This window comes from Python bivittatus, unplaced genomic scaffold (assembly GCF_059951505.1).
Source record: "Python bivittatus isolate LINGU-HERP-01145 unplaced genomic scaffold, Pbiv_v1 ctg000350_np1212, whole genome shotgun sequence".
NCBI classification, from domain to species: domain Eukaryota; kingdom Metazoa; phylum Chordata; class Lepidosauria; order Squamata; family Pythonidae; genus Python; species Python bivittatus.
This window is the reverse complement of record NW_028277074.1, coordinates 9656115-9669207: the sequence shown is the minus strand read 5'-3', so window position 1 is coordinate 9669207 and position 13093 is coordinate 9656115. Positions and strand designations below refer to the sequence as shown.

The 13093-nt window shown below is 35.8% G+C and overlaps 1 long non-coding RNA gene across 1 annotated transcript in view; it reads left to right on the top strand.

Moving 5' to 3' along the window:
* Nucleotides 1–8294, top strand: part of LOC148215115 (uncharacterized) — a 50611-nt gene extending 42317 nt beyond the window's left edge. Inside the window, exon 4 of the long non-coding RNA XR_015796761.1 lies at nucleotides 3037–8294. This is a non-coding gene — a long non-coding RNA (uncharacterized LOC148215115). The remainder of the gene's footprint in view (nucleotides 1–3036) is intronic.
* Nucleotides 8295–13093: the final 4799 nt, after the last annotated feature.

Genomic DNA, 13093 nt, shown 5'->3' with positions numbered 1-13093 from the left:
TTTCAGTTAGGAAATGGGACAAGGGAAACCAATTTTTTTATTGTTGTTTCAGATGCCCTCTCTATGAGTCCATGTAGTTTTGGCTCCCCCGCCCCCCCATGCCTACTGTCTTATCTTATTTTGCCTTTTTCTAAGTTTGGTTTCCTATTGGAGAGTTCCCCCCCGCTTTCATTATTTATTTTTAGTTTTTATATGGTCATACAGGTACAGCCTCAGTCATACAAAAAGCCACCTTTTAATTCCATCCTTGGCCTATGGATATATGTCTGAATTGTACTGTGGATGGAGTAAGATGGTGAGATCCAACTTCACAATTGCCTCTTGTGTGGCTTCTGAGCTATAAGACCTTGTGTTGTCATGTTGCAGCAAAATTTGCTTCTCGTGCTTCCAAACTCTGCTTAATCATTGTTCCAAACTTTTGAGTTCTGCAGTGTTGTGCTCTAAGTGATGGCAGGTTTAAGGAAATCCATATGAATAATGCCATCTGTGTCCTGAAAAACTATAATCATGAATTGATCTGCAGAAGCCTGGGTTTTGATTATTTTTTTTTTTCAGTTGAAGGATTGTGAAGATGTTCCATGAGCTAACACTTTGTTTCTAGGTCATAATGATGAGCCCATATTTTGTCAGCTCTCACAATACTTTGAAGAAATTCATCTTCATTCTCACAGTATGACAACAATTGCTGGCAAATTTCAACTCCTGAAGCTTTCACCTCTTTGGTCAGCATGCAGGGAACTTATATTGCAGAAACGTCCTGTCATTGAAGAACATAAAGAATGATTTTCATTATTCCTATGAAATGCCAAAGTTGACAGCAATTTCCCTTTGAGTGATCTGCCAATTTTCTTTAATGAGTTTATCAATCATTCTCATGTGAAACTCATTGGTTGCTGTCATAGGACATTCACTTCACTTTTGATCACACACATTAGCTCTTCCCAGTTTACCATCTTTACATTTTTTGGCCCAGTGCTATAGACTCACATCATCACAATCATCAACATGAACAACCTGCATTTGGCAGTGAATATCAAATGGAGGGACTCCTTGGGCATTCAGCCATTTAATCATGGTGTGTTACTTAAAGCATGCTGATGAGTACTCACTGCAGGCTTCCATTTCACAAACAGTTGCAACACAATCTTTTTTCACAACAACTTTCAGCCAACTGAAATGAAAGTATAGATGCTAAAGAACACATCAGAGCTTTTAGCTTATCAGTACTACCATCTATTGGTGACTTATATCATTGGAAGCATTTCTTTCATTACATATTTTTTCATTCAGTCTTGAATTTAATATGCAATCAGATAAACTGGATTTGGCAAAAATTGTTTAATTGGATGTTAAGAAAGCCTTTGGCACAGTGCAGATTAATTTTGGAGTATTATCTGGTTAGATTTGGTTTCTTTTCAATTTTGCTGATTGTATTAAAATGTAATATTCTAACTTTCTAGTTGAAAGACATATAAGAATAATGTTGGAAAGGAAACTTTAATATAATCCAAACTTTCATGAAAATCTGACATTGTGAGATAATTCTTGCTTGAAAATTGCTGGTAAATCCTTTCAGAGTTCATAGGGGAAAAGTGGCATCAGTAGCTTATTTCAGCTGTTAATTAGTCTTATTATATTTATTTATATAAATATAATATTTATTTTTATATAAAATGTTTGATATTTTATATAAAAATTTAAATAAAACTGATGATTAGCAACACATCCAAATAAAATATTTTATTTTTATTTAATAAGCACACATGTATATATATACATGGATTTATTTATTTATTCATTTATTAGGGTTACAACTAAATTTAGATTCTAAATTATTCTGGGTGGCTTACAACTAAAAACCCAACATATAAAAGTATACAACCAACTGGAAGAGCAAAATGACAAAATAAAACCAAAACAGATCAAAGAAAACAAAAAGGGGCTCTACAATCACTCTGTTCCCAAGCCCTGGGAGAACATCCAAGTCCCCAATATTGTCTTGAGCAACATTAGTTGGATTACTTTTGTTTGTTTGTTTTTATTATCTTTTGGTTTAATTATTTTTTGGGGTAGGGTTTTTTGTTTTTTGTTTTTGCATTTTTGTTCTCTTGATTTTTTTTAACATTCTCAAATATAAACAAGAATACTTTATTTATTAATGAGATTATTCCAATAAGTTTAAGAAAGTACATGGAAGTATATGTCCATTTAAATACTCATAAGAAAATCATAAGTTTGGCAAAACTGAAAGTCAGCAAATGGCTGTAGATTTGATTTCAACATGAATCTCAGTTCTAGTCCCTATTGAAATCAAATCAAACAAATCACCTCTATATTATTGCTCAAAAAAACCTATATGGGTGCCTATTGAAAGGGGCTGAGTTTGACTTCCAGGAGACTACTTTTGTTAGGTCTAGAAAGATCTAGAAGGTGGTGATGAGTGAAAGAGAAAATGTGAAAGAGAAAGGTGTCAGAAACTGAAAGCCACTTTAGAGTAACAAGGAACTTCCATTGTTTGCAGGGTAAGAGCTGAAAAGTTCAAATCTCACCATTCTGTGTAACTCAGGAGAGTTTTTGTCTTCATTTATCATTTTTCCAAGCTCAGTCCTTCTGGGAGACTCAGAGATGCAACTTATTTCTGAAAGCAATGAACTATTCAACTCTGTTATCAGTGTTGAAATGATGTTTCTTTTAAGCAGCTTTCCATCCTCAGAGTAATCTATTATTGCACCTCAAGGAAATTTACATGGGCTTTAGAAGATGCTCTCATTCAGATTCCCTTAGTGGAATGTTTAGACAATTTGTAATTTAATAGAGTTTCCTTTCTTTACTCTAACAGGTCACCTCTCCTTTTTCAGAAGCATTCCTTTTATGTACACTGTAACCCATATTGAACATACAAAGTGCTGTGATTAAGCTGCAACCCAATGACCTTAATTATGTGTTTTCTAAAGGCTTTCCATTTAGGCTGCTAGGATTTTAAGCATCATGTATTGAGCTCCCATGTGACTACTTCTCTCTCTCTCTCTCTTTCAGAAAGAAGAGCAATCATAACAAAACATTAAGCATATGCTGTATTGTAGCCTGTTTTATTCATACTGCATCTATACCTAAAATGTTTGTCTGTTCTTCTGAGCAATTCCCCTTGCCTCTGGCTGATCTAGTCCCTTTTTCAATTGCTGTACATCACAGGCTATTATATAGATTTGTGCTCTAAGGCTTTTCTCTGTTCTATAAAACTTTTCTAGTCCCAGACCAGTAGCTTTAAGAGATTGACTTGTTGGGAAGTCAGATGGAGCCTCTCAGTATGAATTCAGTTCTCCTGTTAATGAAGGAAGAAAGGACTATTGAATGCTTCTTTTCCCCCCATAAAGATTTCATTCCTTCACTACCCGTGTTATTAGTAATGTTCCTTTTTTTCCCAATGTCACCTAGAAGATATGTAAAGTATTTGCACTGAAAAAAATTATTGGGGGAAAATTGGAAAGAAAACTGGATACAGCCTTTAAAACTACTATCAGAAGATATTGCAGAATGGGGGATAAAACAAGATAGAGTCAGAGTAAAGTTCCTCTTCTTTTTTCTCACTCTGTTCCATAAGTTCACCACTTTTACAGTCTGAACATACAAATGGTAACAGATTATGCCTGCATGAAACTGATGCATTGCTAAGGATTCTGGAAAATGGGCATAGGGTTGTTCTATTTTCTAGTCATTGCCTAAGATCAAGTCCAGATTGGCAGCAAAAAAAGAAAAAAAAATCTGCAGTCTTATAATAATCATTCAATATGAAGTGATGTGGTAAAAACATGTGATGACCTATATTAAAATATTTATCATTTATACCATAACTATAACACTAATACTTGAAGGAACTGAGGAAGGAACAATTATATGAGGACTGAATTTCAATTTTACCTGGTTTATTTTACAGCATTTGCATAGCAAATTCAATACAGCACTCTAAATAGCAGAATAGTAATAAAACAGACAGCTTCTTTTATATTAATGGGTATACAGCCAAATATTTCAGTGGATGAGGGCCGCTATTAAAAATAAAAGTCCTACATCTTATGTCCCCTGAATCTCAAGTAACATCTGATTTCCAAGGCCAGCCCTACAATTAAACAAAATAAGGCCATTCTTTCAAGTGGCAAGAAAATGTTGGAGAAGAGAGCTGTGCACCAGATGGCTGGTTTTGCACTTCCATAAGATAGCTTTATGCTTGCATATGTGAAGGGAAATTTAGTGCCATTGTTGATGTTGGAAAAAAGATTTAACTCAATCCAGACAGTGTTTGTGTAGAACCAATTTGGTGAAGTAGCTAAGGTATCAGGCTAGAAACCAGGAGACCATGAATTATAGTCCCATGTTATACACAAAGTCAGCTGAGTGACTGGGTCAGTCACTGTCTCTCAGCTTTGGAAGAAAGCAATGGGAAACCACTTCCAAAAATCTTGCCATGCAAACTATAGGGATTAGTCCAAGCTTTGCCAGGAGTTAAGTCTGATTCAAAGGCATCCATATGAGCACGCATGCATGTGGACACACACAAACCATACAGTTAAACAGGGTCCCTATCTTCTTCTTTGCTTAGGCAACACAATGTCTCTTGGGCAGATTTGCTACTAATAGAAAACATGTTGCATCAGTCTTCCCTGTTATGATGCCCCATCATTCAACTTCAGTTTTCATTATTTGATTGGGAGTTATGGCAATTTACATCCACCACATCTGAAAGGTAGGCATATGGGAAGACTGTTAAGAATGCCAAACGTAAGTTGTATTTCTCTCATCTTCTGAACTGAGATACTGCATGACTCCTTAAACTAGAAACTAGTCATTGAAATGTATAATAACATGAAATAAAATGATACATACTGTAGTTCCTCCAGTCCTATGCACATTTTCCTGAAAATAAATCTCACTGGAGTTATTCAGGAGTAGCAATATATAGGAGTACAATTTAACAGTTCTTAGGTTGTAACTAGATGTTCAAACTAGATCACCAGCATTTTTTAATTAATAAGAACCACTGAAGATCAGATTTCAAAATTCAAAGAGAAGGAAAGTTAATCACCTCCACGCCTAAGCCATTTTCTGAAGTAGAATTCAGTTAAAATACTACACAGAAGGAACTTGTAAAAGATGATGTGATAACTGAAAGTTTTCCCTCAAAGAGCAAATAGTGTCAAGTGAGAGTGGATTTAATCCAGAAAATTGCGCAGGGCTAAGGGGTCAATTCTGTTTTGCAGTGCAGTGGCTTCCATCAGGGTTGCTATTAGTTTAAGAGATCCTAATCATGGATCTCCTTTGCTACCTCTCTACCTTTGCTACCACTCTACCTTTTACACTTGAGTGAGATAACAGATGGCACTTGATCTGTTCATGAAAACTGCTTCATGAGGTTCCTGTTATTACTCTGCAATTATTTTGTGAAAAGAACACAGTGAAGAGAATGAAAATTGGGGTAATAGGTTGGAAAAGCATCAGTTGGAAAAGCTGCAATTTTTATAAAATTATCCACATGAGAGGCCTCCACCGTGGTTTAGGATATTGTCATTAAAAAAAAAAAAGCAAACAAACAAGCAAACAAATGAACAAAAAAAGCTGAGACAATATTACAAGATAAAATTTCAGGAGAAAGAAATAGGCATGGAAATCTTAAATCCTGACAATCACAGGAAAGCAACTGCTTTCAAAAAAGCAGTACTGTGCAGCAGAATTAAAAAATCAATCTCTGCAATGGTTCATTGCTGCCATCTCTAACACACAAAAGCTTGGTGTACATTTACATATTCTGCTGCTGCCAGTGGACACATTTGTGCTATTGATAAGGACCCCTACTATTTATGCTCAAAGGTGCTGGCTGAATTAGAGTCAGAAAGATTGTTGGTTTCAGATCACTCATTTTGGAATAAAATCAAAGTGTGGTTTTCCCTTATCCTTCTTGTAGATAAAATCCATATAGTTGTTGAGATAGACATTAAACTGCTTTCCTTTCATGTCTGTAGACCCTTACTGACATTTCTTCTTTTTAATGTAGAAAGAACAAGTTGATACAAAGATCTTGTTTTCCAAATAGCATATTCATAAATAACCAGTTTATTCTAAAGGATGTATTTCTTCTCTTGATAAGAATGGAACCAGGCACAGTAGATATTGTGCTTCCAGTAGGCAAGCTGTATACATGGTTTGCCCACCTGCTATTTCTGCCTGCTAAATTATGAACCACTGATTTATTTCTCCTCATGAACCTTTGCACTGAAAGAGACTGAAGCTGAGATACCCAAAAGACTTAACGTTACACACTGTTTTAGGACATATGGAATACCCGAGAGACAGAGTGAGAGAGAGAGCAGGGAGCAAGGCTATCAGGAAGGTGGGGGCACATTCCAGGAAGGGAAAGGAGACAAAAGACAACACAGTCTGGAGGTGCAGCGTGGGAAGCATAAGAGGTTCGGGATAGCCACTCTCTAGAATCTCCCAGGGTATATCCACTAGTTGCAGTAGCAAAGCTTTAGTCTGGCAAGATTCTGTGTATATGATGTAAGCAAATAAGGAACTGAACTGAACTGAACTGGAGTGTTTCACCATTGTTCTTGGGCTGGGCCTGACAATCTGAGTGGTAGTAAATAGCAGCATTATAACCAGTAAACATCAGTGATATATTAATGTAAGCTGAACTCTTTTTCTTAGTCTCTGTCATTTGGGAATAATTGTCTATAGGCTTGAGATAATGATAACATCTCCACTACTGACTTACAGATTTTCAGATTCTCAAATTATTGTTGTACCAGCATGAATTATCAAGGGCAGACTTGATCTTGTCTCAGCATGACTGGGTGATACTAAAAGATACCCACTAATAGGAATTGATCACCATCTATAGGTATAGGAGACTGTTTTGGAGCAATAAACAATATTATGCATTGAGTTGGCATGCATGAAAAATTATTTTTTTAGATCTGGCATGTATGAAAAGTTATTTTTAGATTCATATTTTTTAATGGGTAAAAGCATAGAGTTTATCACTGAGATGGTAAGATGCACTGAGTGATCAATGACTTGATAAAATATATGTTTATGTTATATTATAACTATAAACCAAAACAGGAGGCAATAAGGGGTGGGGGAGAGGAGCGTTAATAAGGCACAGAATACAGAAATGAACAGAAACTTTGCTTAGGAACTTTAAGAAATTACATGCTCATTTTGAAATGACATGTTATTTTGAGATAACACATTCTTAATGTCACATTTTTCATTGTCTTCCCATCACACAAACCCCATATTAGATAATAATATAATACTTTTCACCCAGTTTAAAGAAATATCTTGTCATAGCTATATCACACGATTGCTTAAAGTCATGGAGTAGACATATTAAACATGCATAGGTTCCATCAGTAAAGTGAAATTACCCCCCACCCCCTTTTTTTCTCCCAGCCATTAATTGCTACCTGAATATTTTTATACTTTATTTTGGACATTATTATTCAATTCTGTTTGGATTATAATTATTATAATAATTATTATTAATTTTAAACAGTTTCTCTTTTTATTCCATATAATATGGTTCTATAACCATATTATAATGACTTAGCAAGGCAATCTTAGTGATACGTTGTATATAAGGGTACCATTCCTGCTTGAATTTAGACTTCTGCTGTGAATATATAATTAGTTTTTCCATTGCTGCATATTTCTCAATTTTAGTCTTCCAATGTTCATGTTCCAATGTTTTACCAGATTGATTCTTGCTGCTGTCAGCATATATCTTTTATATATTGTGCATATATATATAAATAGATATATATATCTCCTTTCATTTATATTATCTGGGATCATCTATTGTATATACTACTAAAACTCTCCTGTCTATAACATCCAACTGGCAAAACGGTGTGTCGTAGGGCAACAATTTTTGAACTGAGGTACCTCAAATGGGCTAAATGCTCATGTACCTCAAAGGTACCTCAAATGGGCTAAATGAGACTGAAATTTGGGAAATTTGTGGCTGCTTCAGCACTGTGCTGAAGCAGTCAGCTCAGATCACGTGAGCATCATGGGTGTATTCCTGACCTTTTTTCTGCAGGGGTGCAGTTTTCCTCACAGACCGCAGCTCCCTTGGTTTCACCTTCCCCCAGCAAAGTGGCAGGCTGAGGAAGAAGAGGAAGGGGAGTAGGCAGCTTCACTGGGGGTCTCCTGAGGGTTGTGAGGGGAGGGCAAATGGCACAAGCCTATATTATATGTGGAAATGAAGGGAGGGAGGGAAGGAAGGAAAAGGAAGGAATAAGAAGGGAAGGGAAGGGAAGGGAAGGGAAGGGAAGGGAAGGGAAGGGAAGGGAAGGGAAGGGAGGGAGGGAGGGAGGAGGGGAGGAAGGAAGGAAGGAGGAAGGAGGGAGGGAGGGAGGGAGGAAGGAAGGAAGGAAGGAAGGAAGGAAGGAAGGAAGGAAGGAAGGAAGGAAGGAAGGAAGGAAGGAAGGAAGATTTCTGATACTCCCTGCCAGCTTCCCACAAGCAAAGTCAATGGGGAAGGCAGCAGCCAGTAGCAAGTCATTCCCATTCCCACTGCTTTTTTGCCCTTGATCATTCTGTTTCTCTGTTTTGGTAAGGAAATACACTGTATCTCTGAAATGATGACCTGACAGGTCACGGGTTGTCTAGTACCTAATAAAATATTTGTGGCTTTAATTCAAATTTTATTTTCAGAATTTTCTGAATGTTTTGGTGTATTTCTAGGTTTCTTTTTTTTGGGGGGGGGGGGTTGCATAGCCACCAAGTATGATAAAACATTCCTTCTTTGTTGTGGCATTTTCAACATTTATTCTTGTATTATTTATCAATCCTGGCAATTGTTGATGTTGTTATAAATTATATGTAGAACATTTCGTACCAGTTTTCCCTCAGACTGTAGCTCAGTGTAAATTTTATTGATTTTTTTCCATAAAATTTCTCATTGTTCCATTGTTATTGCTTCTTTGAAATTTTGTTCTGTTTTCATATCGTATCTAAGTAACAATTGATAAATATGTCCTAATAAATAAACTTGATTATGTATAAATATTTATTTCTAAGGGTTCTTCCTTCTTATTTAAGCACTTTTTATTTCTCCAATTATTTGCAAATACATTAACTGGTAGATTTCTTAGTTCATTAAACAATTCTTGTTGTGTCTTTAGTCTATTTCTTGAGTCTAGATGTATCATATTGGCATATGTAATCAGAACTTCCTTACTGTAATTGTCTTTGAAATAAAAAGCATTTGATTGAATCATTGAAGGAATTCCAATTTTTTAACAGATTTTCTCATACAATCTGTCCTCCAGATTCTTGCCTTCTTTTGTTTCTTTATACCATAAATATATGTGAAGCTCATTGGGTAAGCCTGCTCCTTCCGTATGTGAAATTGTACTATTAGGAAATTTTATCCATTATCTTACCTATGACATACAGCTTGTTGTATAATAAAATATGAGATTGGGAAAAGCTAACTCACCTTTTATGCCTTGCAAAAGCTAACTCACCTTTTTATGCCTTGCAAAATTTTGAATTTTACTCTCCCCCCCCGCCCCCATTCCATATAAATCTATTAATTGTTCTTTGCCAATCCTGCAATTTGTTACACAGGATTATGTCAGGACTTTCTGCATTTTCCTGGAAATGATTTTAAGGGGAGGCATTTTTAAACTCTGCTAGCCTACTTTAGGGTTTGCATTTTGTGCATTTCTTGTTTCAAAATAAAGGAAAACCACATAATCCATTTTTGGCTATTGTGGGAAGAGGAGCTTCTGGATGCCACAAATAATAGATTTATGGGGAGTCTCAGAATGCTTTATGCTGTGTCAGTATTTGTGGAGGATTTAAGTCTCTGTCTCCTCCTTTCTTTTAAGGATCAAGAAAATAAAATTAAAGGAATCTCAAGGTACTCTGACTACCTGGTTGGCTGTACACTAGACAGAAATATTTTAACTTGCTTTCCTTGAAAAACAAAGTACCAATCTGCTAGTTGGAGTTGTTTTGAAAGCAGCAGAAGAGAGAGAAGTAAGCATCGGCAAATCCTTCAGCAAATAATAAGATGAAGACCAGGGTGGGCACACAACTGTACTCATTACTACAGCTTTCAATACCTTTTATTTCTTCAGCTTCTATTGTTGAAAACAAAAGTATTGCAGGGATGCAGCCTCTCAAGGTACAAGGCGCATGGTGCATTCTTCAAGGAAGAACAGTGTGAGACATGATGCCCACATTCAAATAACTGAAGTACATCAATTTGGTGATTCACTGCTATGTTAACATCATATCTATGCTTTTAAAAAAGTGACCTCAAAGCAGTTCTAAATGCAGTGAGTTACTTTGACATGAATCTTGGCTCTTACACTCTGCTAATCATTTTTCTTAAGTTTTCTGACAGTCCAGCCCCTGAGCTTCTCTGGAGAGCAATGTTTTTTTCATCATACAATCAATCATCCTCTGTTAATGTTGTTTTATATCAGCTTTATGCACTTAATGAGATTTTAGTTCAAAATTAATTTCAGACAGCAGTCATTCCTGATTTTCAGCTTTGAAATAAATTTGGTAACTGTAAACATGGGTTGAGTTCTTTTTCCAGCAGTAATTGTAACAGCTAGTTCCAGAATCTAGGAATTGTGGTAAACACTTGACAATGTATTTAAGGCTGTTCACCCTATTTTTGTAAATATTCACCACAATTTGTTTCTTCTCAAGATGTGACTGGTATAATGAATACATGTATTTCAAATGTACAAAGGATGGTGGCACATTCCAAATTAAATCTGCAAACTAGATGCCTCATTTACAGTATAATTGGCTCTGTTGTGCATGAGAGATGAAGAGTGATTGTGTGTGACTGTTCAGTAAGAACCATCTTTAGGCTCTGCCATGCTGAAGTACTCAACACAAAAAGAAAGCAGTGGTAACTGCAGAGCCTGGTCACACATTCATTCCTTGTCTCTCTTTGTTAGCATCAGGAAAACCTAAGAAGGACCGACAGAGTCAAAGAATTAGAATCAAGAGGATCCATCTGTGATCTGCCTTCTCAAGTGCATTGACCCTATTAAATTTGTTTTCCCTTTCTGACCTTTTCAAAATTAAACTCTTACCCTTTTAGCCATGGACAGTGAAACATGGAGGCAAAATTGTGAGTTAAGTATAAGCTGATCAAAGATTCATTAAGAGCAAGTGGCAAATAGCATATCAAGTTAAGTGTACTACACCATTAGTTGGCTAAAAAGAGTGGCTTCAATAAATTGAATTGTCTCCACAGTTTATGTTACAGAAGGAAAGATAAATAGATAAAGCTTTCCAAAGTTGCAGCAATACGTGTACTCCATAGGTAATCACTTGGTTTTTAAGATGTAGAGAATAAATATATGCTTTTAACATATTATACATTAATCAAAATTTATAGCACATTTGGCCATTGCAAATATGTGTATTCTATTTACATACCTTTGGTGTACTTTTTATAATCTATATTTTCTTCATTAGAAGATAATGGTGGTAAAGGTAGAGGGAAAGAGAAAAAGAGGATAACTAGCAGCAAGGTGGATGGGCTCAATTATTGTTGGAAGACCTGAAGGAGCAGGTTGAGGACTGATCATCCTGGAGAAAATCTATCTATGTGGTTTCTGGGAGTCAATATCAATTTGATGGCACATAATCAATCAATCAATCAATCAATCAATCAATGTTTCTTATGAATCAGGCTGGACTCCAGGTAACTTACATGGGCACTCCATGAGGTTTTCTTGGCCTGATGCAGAAATGGCTTTTCATTGCCTTCTAGGGCTACAGAATGAAAGTCTGATTGATTGGCATAATCAGATGAAATAACTCTTTCTATACAGCAAATTAAATTCAGGGAAAATAATATTTTGTGGGATGGAACAGTGGAAAAGACTGTCATGTGAAGTGGTCATTTCTCCTTTGCTAGAATTGTTTAGATTAGCCAAATGGCAATCTGTTAAAAGTGCTGTATTGGATTTGTACTGACAAAATCTCCTCTAAGGTTAAGTCAAACTCTATTATTTTATTATTTTTATATGTATAAAGGGTTCACATGTAGGAAACAATCAAATATACAGTTTCTTGAACTCTTCGCAATTGTTTCAAATGCTATTACTTTATTCATAGTAGAAATCTGAAATTGGCAACCACTTCCTCACCTTTTTAACAAAGTATGGACAGAGGACACAGATTCTGTAATGATCAATAGTATCTTGGAACAAAGTTCATATCGAGCAGATTGATGATAGCTGTTTCCCCAAAATGAGTTTAATGGAGATTTTCACTATTTAATCCATCTTTGATTATCTCCAGAACTATCTAGAAATGGGATGTAAATTGGACAACTGTGCCTTCCCTTTCTGAGATACCTATGAAACAACTATTACAGTAGATACCACGTGTGAAGTAGAAAAATTATCTAAACCATATCCAATCACCTTAACACATTCAGCTGAACACAATCACCTGAACAGTAGCAGCATGTAACAATGGAGGAAGGGTAGTCATTATAGAGATATGAGACCAAATTCTTCCTCAGCATATAAAGGCAGCTGGGTAATCCCATAATGATCTCCAAAATGGGGAAATAGGATACTGCATAAGTTGAATGAGAAAATAGGAGAAAATATGTCTGATAGAAACATTTCAATTCCCTGGAATATTTAGGATAATTCTTCCAATGTTTTGTCATCCCAGTTTTAAAAGGCAAAATTGCATTTATCTATAGGTGGGCTAAAGGGGCCCATCTATTTGTAACCTAACTTGTTGCCTAGAGTTAGAGTATTGGAGAAGACATAAAAAACCTGTAAGTGAATATTTCATACAGAACTAGCAGCAAATCAAATATTTAATTAAGGAATAATAAGTAAACTGAAGTTCAGGATGATTGCAGTTAGAACTGGCCATCTTCATGGCATGCATTGTTGGAGGGTAGGTCAGGATAGGAGCTAATACAGATACACAGCCAAAACTTAAACAAATAATGGATTTTATTCTGGACATTAAGATACTTATGCTAATAAAGTAGTGTGAGCTAATATTATATACAAGTGACAATATA